The sequence below is a fragment of the Arachis ipaensis genome, chromosome B09 (genome assembly GCF_000816755.2).
Source record: "Arachis ipaensis cultivar K30076 chromosome B09, Araip1.1, whole genome shotgun sequence".
Taxonomy (NCBI): Eukaryota; Viridiplantae; Streptophyta; class Magnoliopsida; order Fabales; family Fabaceae; genus Arachis; species Arachis ipaensis.
Genome location: NC_029793.2, coordinates 78144823 through 78166545, shown reverse-complemented (window position 1 = coordinate 78166545; position 21723 = coordinate 78144823).

Sequence of the window (21723 nt, the reverse complement as noted above, 5' to 3'; positions counted from 1 at the left end):
GACCATGCCTTCTTCAAAGGACCATAACTTGAGCTCCAGATGTCCAATTGATGCACTTTTAGTTGCATTGGAAAGAGGACATTCAGAGCTTTCCAACGATATATAGCAATCAATATTTGGTATGAAATTGAAGCACAAGTGAAAGGCATCTTTAAGGCCCAAAAATCAACCAAACATGCACTGGGCAAAGATCGAAGGGAGAGCGCTCAATCAAAAGCAAAGCGCTGCACAAGGGGAGCTTGAGGAGTGAGCGCTACGTTCAATTTTTTTCACTTTTTCGGGCTTCCAAGCCAAGGAAGCAAGGCAAGGTTCAACAAGTTAACGTTCACACCAAGAAGCACTAGGAGCGCTCAAATGTTGCAACGAAGCGCACAAGAGGAGTGCTGGCCAAAGGGAAGCTAGGCAACGTTCAACAAGTTAACGTAGCGTTCACTAATGCAACGCTATAGGAGACAATATGCACACCAACAATGCACATGAGGAAGCATGCTTGGAGCAAGTCAACGTAGCGTTCACTTTCCTAACGGAGCGCTTTACTAGAGCCTCACTAAACACACCCTGACCCACCTGATCCAAATTCATCCAAGGCCAAATCCAAATCAATCCACTCTTCTTCAAGCCCAAAGCAAGCAAAACTCATGGACATCACTCAAAGGCACAAGACACGGAGAAGCTAGATTAGGAATTTCATTTTGTAATTTGTTTTGAATTTCAATTTCATTTTCATTTTTGAAAAAGCCTATAAAAAGGCATCTGTTCCATTTTAGAAAAAAAGGCTGGCTCTGCTAGAGACCATTAGGAGTAGGATTAGAATTAGAATAGAAGGAATCTCTTCTTAAAACACTTTAGATTTTCTGCACTTTTATTTTTCAATATTGGATTTATGAAATTTCAGTTTCTGCAACCTTTTGCTACAATTTCTTCCTCTGCAATTTCCTTTCTGTTTTGATCGAGAGAGCATTGAGCTCTTGGCTTTCTTTCTCTTTGAGATTTCAAAATTGATCTAAGTCTTCTTGCTGATTTACTCTTCTGCACTTCTACTTCTCTGCAATTTTTACATTTCTGTTCTTGATTCAATTTGATTTACTCTTCCTGCAAGTTTAAGATTCTGTCAATTGTTCTAAGCTATTTACTGCCTCTTTAATTTCCAGCACCCAGCCCCCTTTACATTTCATGCAATTTACCTTTCTTGTCATCTAAGTTTCTGCAATTTAAATTCTGTACTTTACTTTCACTGCAATTTACTTCTTGCACTTTATAATTCCTGTAATTTACCTTCTTTTGGCTACATTTCATTCAATTCACCAATGCTAGCTTAACTAAACTAATCACTCACTAAAGTTTCTTGATCCATCAATCCCTGTGGGATCGACCTCACTCTAAGTGAGTTTTACTACTTGATGTGACCCGTTACACTTGCCGGTGAGTTTTGTGTGAAATATGATTTCCACCCATCAAGTTTTTAGCACAGTTGCGGGGGATTGATTTAGATCGACAATGATTAAGTGGGTGAGAAGTCTAGATTAAGCATTTTCTTTGTTTTGTTTTCTGTATTAAATTGACACCAAGGTGTTTGAGTTATTGCCTCACTAAGAAATTCTTCTCTGAGATATGAATTTCAATTTTCCTTGGTGTTGTGTTTTACAAATTTCAAATGGTGTTCAACTCATCTTATGATCAAACAAATTTTATGGGATATTACCCACCATCAGTAATTTCTAATGATGGCTGGGAATATCACCAACAAATTACAGATCCTGAGCACTCCAATCCATGGAGATATGTCTCAGAACCACAAGATGAGCAAGAGAATCATATGGGATACCAACCATTACCACAAAATGATCCATATCATTATCCTCATGGTGGATGGGAGTATCAACAAGGAATGAGGGAGTATGAACAATCAAGTGAAATGAAATATTTCCCAGAGCTACAAAGTGAACCATACTATTATGGCACGTACACAAATGATGGCTGGGAAGGGAAATGCAATGATTCACATTCTAATTATTCAAATACATTATCACTTGATTATGCTGTCTGTACATACATAGAAGATTGTTCCTCCATGCCACAAAATAATCCACACTGTGATGAATTCAATAATCACTCAAATTATGGGTGGGAGGATCAAAACCAGAAAGAATTTTATAGTTCAAACTCTACTTATCAAGAGCCATCCACAAACTTACCACCCACACAAACTTCCTTGAACCAAAGCCTCTCAAAGCTTGAGACCATGCTTAAAAAATATGAGGAGGAGGCACAGATATCCTGGAATGAATAAGAGAACTCCCTCAAAAACATGGAAGTGCTGCTAAATCAAATGTTAAGTATGAAGGAGGAAGTGGAAGAGTAAGAGGAAAAGGCCCTGGTGTCAAGCAAATTTTTAGTGAAGAATGAGGTGGTTGAAAATGAAACTGCACTTGAGATGACAAGAGAACATGAAAACTCATAATCCTCACAAACTTCCCTAAACCAAAGACTCTCAACACTTGGATCTGTGATTGAAAGATATGAGGAGGAGATGAAGAAATCTTGGGAAGAACAACAAACCTCCTCCGTGAAAGTGCTATTAAGTCAAATATTGCATGCAAAAGAGGAAGTGGAAGAAAAAGAAAGTGAGAAAGTCAATCAAGAGAAGTCACACTCAATTGAAGCAAAGAGCTACAAAGATGAAGGGCTCATTGAACCATCAATTCAAAAGGCTCTTGATGAAGAAAACACTCCAATAATCACAGAGCAACCAAGTCTTGAATCCAAAGAAGTGAAGGCAACTGACAAGAGCACCAATCCTACCCCTGATCCAACAAGCAAGCTCAATCAAGTCATTAACAAAAGGAAGCTTGCTGAGGAGAGACCAAGACAGGGGACAATAGCTAAATCTTCTCCCCCCTTGAGGTCATTCCTCTTAACAAACTGGAAGAAGAGGAAGAAAGTGAAGAACAACATGTCAAGCTAATGACACTAAAAGAGCACTTGTTGGGAGGCAACCCAACCTTAGGTAATATTTCATTTCTTTGCTTTGTTCATTTTCTCTGTCTGTTTTGTTTAAATTTCAATAAAGTGGCTTATGATTACATTCTAAGTTTGGTGTTACCCTGCAACAATTTGTTTTCAATCTTTCTGGATGATTGCATCAAAAATGAAAGTGTCACACTAAGATTCTAAGTTTGGTGTGCCACTTAATTCTCTATGCAATTCATTGAGCAACACCACTTGTCTGCATAATCATAATGCCCTTTGCAGTGTTATCTTTCTTTTAGTTAGACAATTTTAGTTTTCTCTTTGTTTTAGTCATTTCCTTGTTTTTAATACTTTCTTCTATTGACTATTTTTGTTAATACATCACCAAGAGATCCTTATTCATGATAGATTCTTGGCTTGGTGATTGTACTTAGCATATAACAGTTTCATTTGCTTAGTTTTAATTCAAATAAATTGACATATGATTGCATTCTAAGTTTGGTGTTGCTATGCAACAAAATTTGGTTCCAATCCTTACTAGATACTTGCATCAATTCCAAGTGAAAGATTCACACTAAGTTTGGTGTGCCACTTATCTTTTATGCCATGTATCATGCACACCCTCTTATGTTTGCAATCACAATGTCTTTGTCTCTTGTTCCTTGATTGTTATCCTTAATTTTGCTTGCTTAAAACACATGTACTACTAACATTTCATGGTGTAAGACACTCATGGTCCATTCTAGACCCATCACCATTGTTCTAATTGTTACTTGAGGATGAGCAAACATTCTGAGTATTGGTTTTGGAAGAAGGAAGAATAGAAGGAAAAGGACAACAGAAGAGAAGATGAATCACAAGGTTGTAAAGCTCCTTTTCCTCTCATTTGTTTTCAGCACTTTAAATTGCATGATTGTCTTTATCTTCTCTGTTTACATGTGTGGTATGAATAAGCATAGCCTGAATTTTGATTTGCAACATGTTGCTGTGACATTATGACTACCAACTTGAGTTTTGTAAATTCAAAAGCAATAAAGCATCATGATCATAAACAAACAAGGAATTAAAGAAGAACTTAGCATGTGCATACAAGTATTGGAAGGCTAGTATGATTAATTGTTGCTCAATTGCATTAGATTTTATTTAATTGAAGTTTGCATCTAGAACATTTTGTGAAATCTTTGGAAATCATGAAAACCTTGAAAAAGAAAATACAGTTACAACAAGAAAAGCAAAAAGGAAAGAATGAGAAAGCGGAAGGCTCTGAGTACCAATGGCAATTCGTTTGCTAAGTACTTGTGGTGTTTATGTATCAGGCAAAAAGCTTGAAAACAACACACTTAGAAGTCAAGGCTAGGCTCAAGTGCAAAAGCACTCCCTCAAAGCACAAGATTCTAAGCATCAATGATTAGAGAGTCAACAAAAGAAACAAATAAGCTTAATGAAGTCCTCTAATTCAATGCTTGTGGTGCTTATGTATCAAGTGGTAATACTTGAAAACAAAGCATTTAGAATCGTAGCTTTGTTATCAACTCATGGGGTAAAACACCCAAAAGGAGAAGCTAATAAGAAAATCAAAAGCTTGTTTCAAGGAAGAAATATAAGGAAAAGATTTCATAAATTAAGCTAGATAGAAGCATCAATCACTTATATTTCTTTTGTGATTGTGGCATGCATGGAAAACTAGCCAACCATGAACATTGAGTTGCTATTCTTCTTACCTTGTATTGTCAATCTCTATTGCATGATTCTTTTCTTGCTTGGGGACAAGCAAGGTTTAAGTTTGGTGTTGTGATGACATGTCATCATGTCATGTTTTTCTATGCTTTTTCATACAAGAAATTGATGATTAGTGCTTAAATATTGCATTCTTTTATGCTTAAATGATATATTTCTTTGATCTTTTGATTTTATAAACTTTGTAGAAAATAATAGAAGAAGAAGCAATAAAAGCACCAAAAAGAAGAATCATACTCCCATGGTGGCAAGAGAGTTGGAAACAAACTCAAAGAGGCTTCTGAGTTAAGCAAAGAGGATTTGCAACCCTGACCTCTTCACATTCCAACGAGAATAACTTGAGCTACAAAACTCCAAATGAGGTGATTTTAGTGGCATTGGAAAGTAGACATCTAGAGCTTTCCAAAATTATATAATAGTATGGGGTGAATCTCAAGAATGGGCCTCAGAAGCTGGCGCTAAGTTTGGCATCCAAACAGCCCCAATAGCGCTACGTTTTGCCAATGAACGCTACGCTCTTTCTATGAGCGCTACGTTTTCTTAATAAACGCTACGCTTTGAGCGCCAGCGGCCTCCAAACAGCACGACCATGCCTTCTTCAAAGGACTATAACTTGAGCTCCAGATGTCCAATGATGCGCTTCTAGTTGTGTTGAAGCACAAGTGAAAGACACTTTTAAAGCCCAAAAATCAACCAAACATGCACTAGCCAAGGATCGCAGCGGGAGCGCTCAATCAAAAGCAAAGCGCTGCACAAGGGGAGCTTGAGGGGTGAGCGCTACGTTCACTCTTTTTCACTTTTTCGGGCTTCCAAGCCAAGGAAGCAAGGCAAGGACACACCAAGGAGCACTAGGAGCGCTCAGATGTTGCAACAGAGTGCCCAAGAGGAGTGCTGGCCAAAGGGATGCTAGGCAACGTTCAACAAGTTAACGTAGCATTCACTAATGCAACGCTATAGGAGGCAAGATGCACACCAACAATGCACGTGAGGAAGCATGCTTAGAGCAAGTGAACGTAGCGTTCACTTTCCTAACGGAGCGCTTCACTGGAGCCTCACTAAACACACCCTGATCCACCTGATCCAAATTCATCCAAGGCCAAATCCAAATCAATCCAAGGCCAAATCCAAATCAATCCACTCTTCTTCAAGCCTAAAGCAAGCAAAACTCATGGACATCACTCAAAGGCACAAGACACAGAGAAGCTAGATTAGGAATTTCATTTTATAATTTGTTTGAAATTTTGATTTCATTTTCATTTTTGAAAAAGCCTATAAAAATGCGTCTGTTCCATTTTAGAAAAAAAGGCTGGTCTGCTAGAGAGCATTAGGAGTAGGATTAGAATTAGAATAGAAGGCATCTCTTCTTAAAACACTTTAAATTTTCTGCACTTTTATTTTTCAATATTGGATTTATGAAATTTCAGTTTCTGCAACCTTTTGCTATAATTTCTTCCTCTGCAATTTCCTTTCTGTTTTGATCGAGAGCACTGAGCTCTTGGCTATCTTTCTATTTTTGCTATTTCATTGAAATTGTTAATTTCTCTTTGAGATTTCAAAATTGATCTAAGTCTTCTTGCTGATTTACTCTTCTGCACTTCTACTTCTCTGCAATTTTTACATTTCTGTTCTTGATTCAATTTGATTTACTCTTCCTGCAAGTTTAAGATTCTGTCAATTGTTCTAAGCTTTGATTTACTGCCTCTTTAGTTTCCAGCACTCAGCCCCATTTACATTTCATGCAATTTACCTTTCTTGTCATCTAAGCTTCTGCAATTTGCATTCTGCACTTTACTTTCACTGCAATTTACTTCCTGCACTTTATACTTCCTACAATTTACCTTCTGTTGGCTACATTTCATTTAATTCACCAATGTTAGCTTAACTAAACTAATCATTCACTAAAGTTGCTTGATCCATCAATCCCTATGGGATCGACCTCACTCTAAGTGAGTTTTACTACTTGATGCGACCCGGTACACTTGCTGGTGAGTTTTCTGTGGAAATCTGATTTCCACCCATCAAGTTTTTGGCGCCGTTGTCGAGGATTGATTTAGATCAACAATGATTAAGTGGGTGAGAAGTCTAGATTAAGCATTTTCTTTGTTTTGTTTTCTGTTTTAAATTGACACCAAGGTGTTTGAGTTATTGCCTCACTAAGAAATTCTTCTCTGAGATATGAATTTTAATTTTCCTTGGTGTTGTGTTTTACAAAATTCAAATGGAGTTCAACTCATCTTATGATCAAACAAATTTTATGGGATATTACCCACCATCACCAATTTCTATTGATGGCTGGGAATATCACCAACAAATTACGGATCCTGAGCACTCCAATCCATGGAGATATGTCTCAGAACTATAAGATGAGCAAGAGAATCATATGGGATACCAACCACCACCACAAAATGATTCATATCATTATCCTCATGATAGATGGGAGTATCAACGAGGAATGATGGAGTATGAACAATCAAGTGAAATGAAATATTTCCCAGAGCCACAAAGTGACTCATACTGTTATGGCACGTACATAAATGATGGCTGGAAAGGGAAATACAAAGATTCACATTCTAATTATTCAAAGACATTATCACTTGATTATGCTGTCAGTACATACATGGAAGATTGTTCTTCCATGCCACAAAATAATCCACACTGTGATGAATTCAATAATCACTCAAGTTGTGGGTGGGGGGATCAAAACCAGAAAGCATTTGATAGTTCAAACTGCACTTATCAAGAGCCATCTACAAACTTATCACCCACACAAACTTCCTTGAACCAAAGCCTCTCAAAGCTTGAGACCATGCTTGAAAAATATGAGGAAAAGGCACAGATATCCTAGAATGAACAAGGGAACTCCCTCAAAAACATGGAAGTGCTGCTAAATCAAATGTTAAGTATGAAGGAGGAAGTGGAAGAGCAAGAAGAAGAGGCCCTGGTGTCAAGAAAATTTTCAGTGAAGAATGAGGTGGTTTAAAATGAAACTGCACTTGAGATGACAAGAGAACATGAAAACTCACAATCCTCACAAACTTTTCTGAACCAAAGAATCTCAACACTTGGATCTGTGATTGAAAGATATGAAAAGGAGATGAAAAAATCTTGGGAAGAACAACAAACCTCCTCCATGAAAGTGCTATTAAGTCAAATGTTGGGTGCAAAAGAGGAAGTGAAAGAACAAGAAAGTGAGAAAGTCAATCAAGAGAAGTCACACTCAATTGAAGCAGAGAGCTACAAAGATGAAGGGCTCATTGAACCATCAATTCAAAAGGCTCTTGATGAAAAAAACACTCCAATAATCACACAGCAACCAAATCTTGAATCAAAAGAAGTGATGGCAACTAACAAGAGCACCAATCCTACCCCTAATCTAGCAAGCAAGCTCAATCAAGCCATTAACAAAAGGAAGCTTGCTGAGGAAAGACCAAGACAGGGGACAATAGCTGAATCGTCTCCTCCCTTACGGTCATTCTTCTTAAAAAACTGGAAGAAGAGGAAGAAAGTGAAGAACAACATGTCAAGCTAATGACACTAAAAGAGCTCTTGTTGGGAGGCAACCCAACCTTAGGTAATATTTTATTTCTTTGCTTTGTTCATTTTCTCTGTCTGTTTTGTTTAAATTTCAATAAAGTGGCTTATGATTACATTCTATGTTTGATGTTGCCCTGCAACAATTTATTTTCAATCTTCCTGGATGATTGCATCAAAAATAAAAGTGTCACACTAAAATTCTAAGTTTGGTGTACCACTTAATTCTCTATGCAATTCATTGAGCAACACCACTTGTATGCATAATCATAATGCCCTTTGCAGTGTTACCTTTCTTTTAGTTAGACAATTTTAGTTTTCTTTTTGTTTTAGTCATTCCCTTGTTTTTAATTCTTTCTTCTATTGACTGTTTTTGTTAATACATCACCAAGAGATCCTTATTCATGACAGATTATTGGCTTGGTGATTGTACTTAGCATATAACAGTTTCATTTGCTTAGTTTTAATTCAAATAAATTGACATATGATTGCATTCTAAGTTTGGTATTGCTATGCAACAAAATTTGGTTCCAATCCTTACTAGATACTTGCATCAATTCCAAGTAAAAGTGTCACACTAAGTTTGGTGTGCCACTAATCTTTTATGCCATGTATCATGCACACCTCTTATATTTGCAATCACAATGTCTCTGTCTCTTGTCCCTTGACTGTTATCCTTAATTTTGTTTGCTTAAAACACATGTACTACTAACATTTCATAGTGTAAGACACTCATGGTCCATTCTAGACACATAACCATTGTTCTAATTGTTGCTTGAGGATGAGCAAGTATTCTGAGTATTGGTATGGGAAGAAGGAAGAATAGAAGAAAAAGGACAACAGTAGAGAAGATGAATTACAAGGTTGTAAAGCTCCTTTTTCTCTCATTTGTTTCCAGCACTTTAAATTGCATGATTGTCTTTATCTTCTCTGTTTACATGTGTGGTATGAACAAGCATAGACTGAATTTTGATTTGCAACATGTTGCTGTGACATTATGACTACCAACTTGAGTTTTGTAAATTCAAAAGCAATAAAGCATCATGATCATAAACAAACAAGGAATTAAAGAAGAACTTAGCATGTGCATACAAGTATTGGAAGGCTAGTATGATTAATTGTTGCTCAATTGCATTAGATTTTATTTAATTGAAGTTTGCATCTAGAACATTTTGTAAAATCTTTGGAAATCATGAAAACCTTGAAAAAGCAAAAAGTAATAGAAGAAGAAGCAAAAAAAGCACCAAAAAGAAGAATCATACTCCCATGTTGGCAAGAGAGTTGGAAACAAACTCAAAAAGGCTTCTGAGTTAAGCAAAGAGGATTTGCAACCCTGACCTCTTCACATTCCAACGAGAATAACTTGAGCTACAAAACTCCAAATGAGGTGATTTTAGTGGCATTGGAAAGTAGACATCCAGAGCTTTCCAAGCATATATGGCACAACATGGTGGACACTAAATCTGAGGGACAAAACTTGCCTCGAAAGTGCATAGATGAACATGGTGTCAACCTGCAGTAAGGCCAGCTGACCTCTTCACCTTCCAAGGAGGATAACTTGAGCTGTAGATCTTGGAATTATGCGCTCTCAATTGCATTGGAAAGTAGACATCTAGAGCTTTCCAAAATTATATAATAGTATGGGGTGAATCTCAAGAATGGGCCTCAGAAGCTGGCGCTAAGTTTGGCATCCAAATAGCACCAATAGCGCTACGTTTTGCCAATGAACGCTACGCTCTTTCTATGAGCGGTACATTTTCTTAATAAATGCTACGCTTTGAGCGCTAGTGGCCTCCAAACAGCACGACCATGCCTTCTTCAAAGGACCATAACTTGAGCTCCAGATGTCCAATTGATGCGCTTCCAGTTGCGTTGGAAATCTGACATTCAGAGATTTCCAACGATATATAGCAATCCATATTTGGCATGAAATTGAAGCACAAGTGAAAGGCATCTTTAAAACCCAAAAATCAACCAAACATGCGCTAGCCAAGGATCGAAGGGGGAGCGCTCAATCAAAAGCAAAGCGCTGCACAAGGGGAGCTTGAGGAGTGAGTGCTACGTTCACTCTTTTTCACTTTTTTGGGCTTCCAAGCCAAGGAAGCAAGGCAAGGACACACCAAGGAGCACTAGGAGCGCTCAAATGTTACAACAGAGCACCCAGGAGGAGTGCTGGCCAAAGGGAAGCTAGGCAACGTTCAACAAGTTAACGTAGCATTCACTAATGCAACGCTATAGAAGGCAAGATGCACACCAACAATGCACGTGAGGAAGCATGCTTGGAGCAAGTGAACGTAGCGTTCACTTTCCTAACGGAGCGCTTCACTGGAGCCTCACTAAACACAACCTAACCCACCTGATCCAAATTCATCCTAGGCCAAATCCAAATCAATCTACTCTTCTTCAAGCCCAAAGCAAGCAAAACTCATGGACATCACTCAAAGGCACAAGACACAGAGAAGCTAGAATAGGAATTTCATTTTGTAATTTGTTTTGAATTTTAATTTCATTATCATTTTTGAAAAAGCCTATAAAAAGGCATCTATTCCATTTTAGAAAAAAAGGCTGGCTCTACTAGAGAGCATTAGGAGTAGGATTAGAATTAGAATAGAAGGCATCTCTTCTTAAAATACTTTAGATTTTCTGCACTTTTATTTTTCAATATTGGATTTATGAAATTTCAGTTTCTGCAACCTTTTGTTACAATTTCTTTCTCTGCAATTTCCTTTCTGTTTTGATCGAGAGAGCATTGAGCTCTTGGCTTTCTTTCTGTTTTTTCTATTTCATTGAAATTGTTAATTTCTCTTTGAGATTTCAAAATTGATCTAAGTCTTCTTGCTGATTTACTCTTCTGCACTTCTACTTCTCTGCAATTTTTATATTTATGTTCTTGATTCAATTTGATTTACTCTTCCTGCAAGTTTAAGATTCTGTCAATTGTTCTAAGCTTTGATTTACTGCCTCTTTAATTTTCAGCACCCAGCCCCCTTTACATTTCATACAATTTACTTTTCTTGTCATCTAAGCTTCTGCAATTTACATTCTGCACTTTATTTTCACTGCAATTTACTTCCTGCACTTTATAATTCCTGCAATTTACCTTCTGTTGGCTACATTTCATTCAATTCACCAATGTTAGCTTAACTAAACTAATCACTCACTAAAGTTGCTTGATCCATCAATCCCTATGGGATCAACCTCACTCTAAGTAAGTTTTACTACTTGATGCGACTCGGTACACTTGCCAGTGAGTTTTGTGTGGAAATATGATTTTCACCCATCAAGTTCGCATCCACTTCTTTGCATCTGGTCTTGCCTATACAAAAAATAGATGCATCTAACTCGTTAATTTAATTATATAGTTTTCTTTCTTTTAAGTTGTGAGCAGCTTTTTACATCAATATACATAGAAGTAGTATTTTCATGGAAATATAGTGCCAAAATATTGGCTATCTATACAAATTTTTCAGATGAGAAAAGTATAAATTGTGGATAAATTTGATTCCTGTTAAAGAATTATAATAATTTAGAATTATTAGTCAAAATGGTTTCATACTCCAAGATTAATTTTATAAATGATTAAAGTTTATAGCAAATTTTTAAGTTTAGTGAAAATGAATAAGGTTAACAAAACCAAATGCTATAAAGAATTATGCGCAAACGAATCATAAACCCTTGAAGCAACTTATTATCGCATTAATTACCTTTATTAAATCCACCCAAACTTCAGGTTCAGCTGTAAACAGTTTTGTGTTTGAACTCCATGAAAATCCACTAATTTATGAAAGAGATCATAGCAAACTCCAAAGTGATCATTCAAAGTCTTCAATCTATTTTTAAGATTATCTTTGCGAAGATGGTCATATGCACTTGTAGTAAAAGTACCATCAACTCTATTTTTCCTTTTTGCTACATTCCTCAATCAAAGCAACAAGAAAAGTTGCATCCATTTTTTCAGTCCATCTTAAATTGTCTTTGTTTGATGTGTCACCTTGGGATGCCATCTTCTTTGCCATTGACATGTCTTAATCTAAAAATTGAACAGTAAATTATAAAAATCAGGTTTCATAAAATAACTTCAAGGGAATTACAAGATGAATCATGAATTGCATTAAAAGAAAATATAAGAAACAAAAGTGCATCAATATCAAAGTAGAAAATTACAAGAATTAAATGCTAAACTAGAGAGAGGAGAAGTAGAAGAACAAGAATTACAAAAGAAAAAGTAAATCAAAGAATGAAATTAACCTAGATCTAAGAAATCCTAATCTACCTCTAACCTAATTCTAGAGAGAAGAGAGAGCTTCTCTCTCTAGAAACTAACTTTCCCTCCAAAACTAAACTAAATTAACTAAGACTAATTGGTAACTAGATGGTTGATCCTCCTTCAATCTTTAGGTTAAATAGCATCAGAGGTGAGTTGGATTTGGGCATGGGAAGCCCAGAAATCGTCCCCAGCGGATTGCCTTTAAGTGAGTCACGTGCGAGCACCGACGCGTACGCGTGGGTCACGCATACGCGTCGCTTGACAAATTGCTATGTAAGACCCAGAACTTTTGAAAAGTCTTATTATGATCAAGTCTCAAATCATATAGTTATTTATAGCCTTAATTTCAGAGATTATTTTATTAAAGGTAATTAAGGCAAGTTTTGATTTATTGAATTTGAGATAAGTTATGATTATTATCCAATTTTATAATTATTGAATTATTTTCTATATTTAAATTATAAAGTTGATAGTTATGAAATAATAAGGATTTTATATGATTTGGATTAGATAATTAATATTTTAAATATTAATATTGCTATTTTGGAAAATAAAGAAATTAAGTATATTATTTCTAGTTATTTGGTTGGGACATTTTATTGAAAATAATTTATGAAATTGATGAGAAAATAGTATTTTTATACATTATTATTAATGGATTAGAATTTATTTCTAATTACTATAATATTCCTATTTTTATTTGAAATTACTAAAATGCCCCTAACCCTAATTTTTGAAAGAGAAACCCTAACCCTAAAACCCTAACCCGGTAACCCGTTTCCTCCCCCACAACCCATCACACAAAAATACTCCCTAATACTACAGCAGCAGCGGCTGCAACGTGAAAGAAGAAAATGAAGGGAGAGGGGGAAACAGGGGAGGGGTTTCGGAAGCAGATTGAGAGAGAGAGGAGGAAAGGCGGCGCGGTGGACGCCACTGCCACCGTCGCCGCCGCTGCTGACAAGGAGGGGAGAGATCTGTGAGGGCCGAGGAAGGAGAAGGAGGAAAGAAAGACTCGCGCCGGCATGCAGGCTTCACTGCCGCCATCGCACCGTTGCCTGACCGAGGGAGAAGACCGTCGCGCCACACTACCTCGCCACCGCCGAACTTGCACGCAGAGAGAGAGAAGATGCGCGAAAGGGAGCCACCGCGGGGAAGCCATCACCGCCTGTCACCGTCGTCGAGCGTGGGCCCTCGCCGTTCTCCTCGTCGCCGACCAGCTTGTCGCATCACCGCTGACGCGCCATCACTGCGCCGTCACCGCGCCGTCATCCTCGTCACAGAGCCAGCCGCCGCTGAGCTTCCACAGCCATAGCGTTTCACCGCGGTTGAGGGCGTTTCCACCACCGCACCTTAGCCGACGGTGCTGCCGATCTGTTGCTCCGCGGTGCCTAGCTGGAGCTTCTGTTGCTAATGATGGAGGTCGATGGTTGCCGGAAGACACCATTGTTGTTGCTGCCGAAGGAGAGAGAAGCCGTGCCACTATTCTGGCCGCCAGGAGCAGTCTTGTGGCTGCTAGAAACACCGCCGGAGATGCCGTCACTGGGCTCAGTCACTCCTTAGTTGCGGTAAGGATTTTATTTTTGGCTTTGGTCCTTTTCGAATTCTCGGAATGCTGTAGTTACTGAATGTTGCTGCAGCTGCCTCTGTCGCCAAAAACAGTCACCGAGTCCGCTGCTTTGGTAAGAATTTCAGAGTCAAAAGGCCTTTTGTCGCTGCTCAGTAAGCTTATGCTGAGGCATTACGGTGTTGTCCATCATAGGGTTGTGGATTCGTGCTTGCATTCCGTGCTCGGAGTTGCAGCTGCCTCATTTTGTCATCCCAGTAGGTATTTATGTTTTGGAAAGTCTCGCGTTAGTATTATGTTGTGTTCGGTTAATGAATATGAATTTTGATAACGTGGGGTCGAGTCCTGATTATTGTATGTTGTGATTAGTGTTGCTATGGTTATTGCGAACGTGACTTAGAGCTGAGGTTTTGGTTGCCGTCAGTTCGAGTTGAGGTGGAAAGGACTCTGCGAGACTTTTGGGTTATGAATTTGCGTTTTGAGGTAGGGGCGCTTTCCAAAAACTATGTTTTAAGTATTGGAATTATTACATATGTATATGTTGTGAGATATTGTGTATTTGGTGATTGTATCTGCCTTATGTGTTATTTGATTGACTCGAGTGATTATGGATGTTGGTTTGGTTGAATTGTTGTGCGGCTTTATGAAATGTAATGTTTCGAAGTGATTCTTTAAAGATTTAAAATCTGAGTTTAATCCGTTGAGGATTGATTTGATTTGAGTCAATTATTTGGTGATGTGAAAAGTCGAATGCACTTTTGAATTTTAATTGACTTGATCTTGGACAAATGATTTGTTACTGAACCGTTTCTTTAAAGCTTTGGAAATGAGTTAAATCGGTTGATATTGAGTTGATTTTGAAATGGTTTTCTTGAGATATGCCACTGAGGCGACTGTTGGATTTAGCTTGCTTTGAATTGATTTCTGGTTTTGAGCTGTTAAAAAGGAATGAGAAACGGTTTAGTTGGGACCCGAACCGGGTGGCAAAAGTCCAAGTTTTAGGGGAGGTGCTGCCGAAATTTCTACAAAATCCTAGTCTTGTTTGAAAATTTATTTAAAAAGGATTGGATTTGAGAAGCTGTATTATTTGATTTATTAAGAGATTATTTATATTTTCAAGCTTAATTTATTTAGTGAACTTTATGCCTTGAGTTTGACTTATTTAGAAATGAACTATTTTTACCGTTTGAATCACTGAAGAAAAGAATGATGCTCTAATATTGATTTCAAAATAAAAAGGAGCTTTTAGTGATTTCAAAGGAATCTAGACTTTTGATTGAGTAATTAAGTTTGAGACATTTTGGAAGAGTTAGAAAAATGGGTTCCAAAAAGAAACCTGAAAGTGGTTTGATTCAAATGAACTGGTTCCTTTTCAAATGAGTTGATTTTTGGACCGGGTTGGAACTTGTGATTTTGTATGGTCGGTTTCATAATAAATTCAGTTTTATTTACTTGAACCGAGAATCCATGATTTTAAGAATTTCAATGAATTTTAAGGAATTGATATAGGTTGACCTTCCCTAAAGACTTGGGACTCTGCCGAGAAGCTTTTATTATAAAATCCCATTGTGGGACGGGTGGTTTTGAATAATTTGAAATAAATCCTTAACTTGTCATGGTTTTGGAAGTTTTGGAAAGAGAATACCGAGAGTGGCTTTGTTTTAAACAGGGAACTCACTTTGAGTAAATTTGGCTTATGAGCCTGAGATGATTTGAGAAATGAGATCTTTTAAGCCAAAGCTGAAAAGAGTTGAAATTTGATTTCAAAGTGAAATGGCTTGAGAAAAGTGATTTGTGGCTTAAATGCCGGTTTTATGAATTTGATGATGTTGAATGGTGGAAGTGCTGTTTTGTTATGGGCCGGAATGGCTGTGTATGATTATGAATATTGGCTGGTTCTGGATTGAACCGTGAACCGAAATGGCTGTGTATTATATTAATTTATGGCTGATTGCCGAATGAGTTATGGGCCGTATGGCTGACTATGAATTATGAATTTAAGCCGGATGGCTGAGATGGATGTTGATCCATGGCTGGGACTGAATGAATATATGCTTGAGATACCTGGGTAGTAGCAAGGGTTGTGGTTCGTCCCACTTGTTCCAGGTCAGAGACTGTGACGCCTGGGTAGTAGCGGTAGTAGTGGTAATTCCACTCGCTCCAGGTTGAGCTTTTAAACAGCTGCCTGGGTAGTAGCCGCAGTAGTGGTTATTCCACTGGCTCTGGGTTGAGCGGGTAGTAGCAATGGGGTTGTAGCTCAAACCTACTTGCTCCGCGATGGGTGTTTCTGTCTATGGTTAGCTACCAGGACGTGTCGGGTTGGCTATATAACCGACAGATGATATCATCAGCCACTAGGGACAGGCATGCATCATATGCATCTATGTGACATTGTTTGCGTGTGCATATTGTACTTGGTTTGCCTATGTGATTACTTGAGATTAATTGCTACTTGTTCTACTTGCTGTAACTGTTTGTTTGTGCTTGAACTTCCTATCTGTGTTTGCAACTGGGACTCTGTTGGATTGTGGTGATTGGTTGTTGGTTGGATTTGTTTGGGCCTAGGGGCGTGGTTAAAATGAGGTGAACCGATGGTTGATTTCATTTTTGTGTTTCTGAGTTGGAAAAGTGTGAAATGCTAATTTGATTCGGCATGGTCAAACCTTTTTGAAAGGCTTTTGAGTTTTTAAGAATTGAACGGTTCCTCTTTTAGAAATGATTTTCAACTTTACTTTTATTGTAAACTGTTGTTTTTGAAAAGGGGCATAAGACGGGTAGTAATCACTGGTACGGTTTATCTTCACGTATCCTATTACAGTAATTCCCAAAACCCCTCTACTGAGAACCCTTTCGAGGATGATGTTCTCACCCCCCTACATTTTTTCCCTTTCAGGATATGGACGCTGAAGTCACGAAGGGTTTATTTAGTTGTTGTTGAAATGCTCTGTATTGTTTGTTATGGTTTATTAAACCCTCGCTATTATCTTGATATATTATGTAAGAGGGATAGGAATTGTATTGGTTAATGCTTGTAACATTATATATGTATATGTATATATATGGATGTACCCTTTATGAGTTTTTGTAAGTTGTATGGTATCTATGGATGTACGTTATTGAAAGAAAGTGTTTTCGGGAGTGGTGTTGCAGTTTAAAGTTTTAAACAGGCTCATATTTTAGTATTAAATAGCATAAAAGTCGTCGTAATGTCCGAACTATCAGAGTGGTGCAGCCGGAAGCGTGAACTTTGGTAGTTAGGGTGTTACATGCTATCCACGCGTACGCGTCACCATGCGACCTCACAATCCACGCGTGCGCGTATGCTGTGCGTGCGCGTCGATCTCAGCATCCCAAATCCTTGTTTCTTCATGAGTTTTCCACTTGCATGCTTTTCCTCTTCACCCCTTTGACCCATTCCTAGCCTTTCCATCCTGAATTCACTAACAAACACATCAAGGCATCTAATGGAATCAAAGGTGAATTAAATTTAGCCAATTAAGGCCTAAAAAGCATGTTTTCACACTTAAGCACAAATTAGGAGACAATCATGAAACCATGCTATTTTCTTGGATAAATGTGAGAAAAGGTGATAAAATCCCCTAAATTAAGCATCAGATAAACCCTAAAAATGGGGTTTATCAACCTCCCCAGACTTAAACCATAGCATGTCCTCATGCTAAAAGCAAGAAGGAAACAAAGGGTATCAACATTTATTCAATGCAAACTAACTAAATGCAACCTATCTATATGCAACTTTCTAAATGAATGCAACTGCTTGGTCAAAATAAATCAATTCCCAAGAAAACATATATATGCACAAGGGTTAAGGCAATAGCAATCAAATCAAATCCACAATTGAATTGAGTTATTAAATATTTTTATAAACTTGCAAGAAGAGATGATCATAGGTGAAAACATGTAATTGAGCAATCGAACCCGCACCGGATGTGTATCCGCTCTAGTCACTCAAGTGTTTAGGGTTGATTCTCTCAATTCTCCCCTAATCATACTTTCCAAGATTTGTTTTTCATATAACAATCAACAAATATTTCATGCATGCATACAATTATCATGAGGTCTTTTCATAGGTTGTAATGGGACTAGGGTCAAGGTAGGATGCATATTTGGTCAAGTGGACTTGAAATTTGAATCCTTGATAAGCTTAGACTTCCCACCTAACCTATGGCATCCTATACAATTTCAAAGCTAACCTAACTACCCATTTTTCACTTTTTCACATACTCATGCATTTTCTTTTCATTTCACAACACCTATGCATTGATTCTTATTGAACTTTACTTTGGGGCATTTTGTCCCATTTTTATTTATTTCCTTTTTTTCTTTTCCTTTTCTTTTTCATATAATCAATGCATATGGTTTTACATTTAATTAACACATGAGTATGTACCCAATTCCCAAATATAGAAATACAAAACAAAAATACCCTTTTCTCTCAACCAATGTCCCAAGTTTTCCCACTCTTGAATGACACACACACTCACTAGCCTAAGCTAATCAAAGATCCAAATTAAGGACATTTTTTTTTTGCTTTAAGGCTTGTAATGTGCTAAAATTAAGAACAAAGTGGGTTAATCATAGGCTCAAAGTTGGCTAACAAAAGTTGATAAAAGGTAGGCTATTTGGGTGAGTGAGCTAATGAAACAAATGGCCTCAATCATAAAAGTGCGTGAATATAAGGAATAATGAACATATAGAATTAAACAAATCAAAGACTACAATCATAGGAAGAGACTAATGCACACAAGAAGGGAAATAAGTGGTTATAAGATGTAACACAATCAGGCTCAAATCTCACAAGGTTGTGTGTTCTTAGCTCAAAAATCATGTTCCACAATGTATATAATTCAAGCAAGTTCTATGAAAAGTTTTCACTCAAATCAATTGAGATGCCCTATAGATAAAATCCTTGGAAAATTTCATTATTTTGACTAAGCTTATTATGTATACATATGCAAAAATAAGAAAACACGAGTAAAAATCCTAAAAACCTAAAATGAAATGCACAAGTGTTGGGATTAGAAATTTGTCACCCAAAAACCCCGACTAGTTGGACGACCTCCCCACACTTAAAAGTTTGCACCGTCCTCGGTGTATTCAAAGATGAGCAAGGGGGTACGGCGACTCTTCGGATTGCCACCTCCAGCTGGTGGATCATCCGGTTGCTGCGTGTTCTTTCTTCTACTTCCGTTTAAGCTTATAATGACTCATCCTGAAAATAGAAGGCAGGATAGTGAGAAAGTAAATGCAAAAGCAAGGAAGCACACATTGTTGGAATGAGGTAATAATCACTAGAATGCAGTGAGTGACTGACGAACGGAACTCTCGCGCGGTCTAGAATTTTCACAATTAAGTTCTCGTTGCAAGTATAGCTTCTAGACCGACAAAAAATCCTTTCGTGCAAAATTTTTGGTTGTCACAAGTAACAAACCCCTAATAAAATTGATAACCAAAGTATTTAAATCTCGGGTCGTCTCTCAAGGAATTGCAGGGAGGTGTATTTATTATTGGTTATGGAAGATTATCTTTTTGAGGTTTTTGAATAAGGAACAGGAAAATAAATTGGCAGGAAATTAAATTAATAACTAGAAAAACTCTTGGCAAGGTATGAGAACTTGAAATCCCATCCTAGTTATCCTTATCAGGTGTGATGAGAATTGCTATTGCTCCCACTTAGTTAACCCTTACTAAATAAAGGAAAGTCAAGTGGACTAATCAATTTGATTCCTCAAGTCCTAGTCAACTCCTATGGAAAGACTAGCTTTAGGGGGATCCAAATCAATCAGCAATTTCCAATTTTCAATTAACAGCTGAGTTTGACAACTCAAGTGTCACCAATTACTCAACCAAAGCCAAAAGGGAAAAAATCCAAATTATTTATATCCTAAATAGAAGAAAGCAACCTTAAATCTGAAATACTTCAAATTGTATTAAATAGGAAATCAAATTAACATGAAGAGTTCATAAGCCAATTTGGCAACATAAGTAATTAGCAAGTGAAATAGAGCAACTAAAGTAATAGAGTAAATAAAAGTAGAAGAGAAATCACATTAAAGGAACATTGAACCTAGAATGGAGAAGAAGTAAACATAACCTAAGAGAAATCCTAAATCCTAAAACCTAGAGAGATGAGAGAGCCTCTCTCTCTCTAGAAACTACATCTAAAACCTAAAATTGTGAATTATGAATGTTGTCTTTTTTTGTTGAATGAATGGATTCTCCCACTTTATAGCCTCTAATCTGTATTTTCTGGGCAGAAAACTGGGTCAAAAACAGCCTAGAAATCACCCCCAGCAATTTCTGATACGTCAAGGATGCTGTAAAGTCACGCGTACGCGTCGTCCACGCGTACGCATGGATTGAGTTTTCTCCAGGCCATGCATGCGCGTGATCCATGCATGCGCGTCACCTATCTTCGGGGCAGCTACAGCAAATTATATATTGTTGTGAAGCCCCAGATGTTAGCTTTCCAACGCAACTCAAACCGCCTCATTTGGACCTCTGTAGCTCAAGTTATGGTTGATTTAGTACCAAGAGGTCAGGCTGGACAGCTTTACAATTCCTTCAGTTTCTTGTATTCCTTCCACTTTTACATGCTTCCTTTCCATCCTCTAAGCCATTTCTGCCCTATAAACTCTGAAATCACTTAACACACATATCAAGACATCGAATGGTAATAAGAGGGAATTAATAATTAGCAATTTTAAGGCCAAAGAAGCATGTTTTCAATCAAAGCACAGAATTAGGAAGGAAAATGTAAAACATGCAATTTACATGAACAAGTGTGAGAATAGTGGATAAAATCCACTCAATTAAGCACAAGATGTATCACAAAATAGTGTTGCATCAAATCTCCCCACACTTAAACATTAGCATGTCCTCATGCTAAGTTCAAAAGAAACTATAAGAGTGAAGAGGAATGGTAGAAAGTATGAAATGCAACCTATCTATATGAATGCAACTAAATACAAAAATACTTCTATCTACTTGGTGAAAAGTAAATAAATCTTTCAAAAACAAATATAAAATGGATTTCACTAATTCAAATCATAAAATAAAGTATAAGTAAACGTGCAGAAGAAAATAGCCCATGAAAGCCAGGAACAAATAATCGAGTCTCAAACCCTCACTGGAAGTGTATACACTCTAATCACTCATGTGTTTAAGGTTTGATTCTCTCAATTCTCTACTAACCTTGCTTTCTAAGGCTTGCTCTTCTTCTATCAATCAACAAAAATTTGATGCACAAATGCACATATCAAGAGGTCTTTTAAGGGTTGTAATGGGGTTAGGGTCAAAGTAGGATTGTATTTGGTCAAGTGGACTAAAATCTGAATCCTTAATTAACTTAAACTTTTCCCACCTAACTTAAGACAATCCATGTAATCACAATACAAAATCTAACTATCCATTAACCATGTTTTCCACATAATCATGCATCCTAATTCGAGTACAGTACATATGCATTGCTATCACCATTTACTTTGGGGCATTTTGTCCCCTTTTACTTATTTGCTCTTTTTTCTTTTCTTTTTCTCTTTTTTCTATTTTTTTTCTTTTTATATTTTATATATATTTTTTCTTTTCTATTATTTTTCTCCATGCATATGATTAAGATATTGAATGCAAGAAT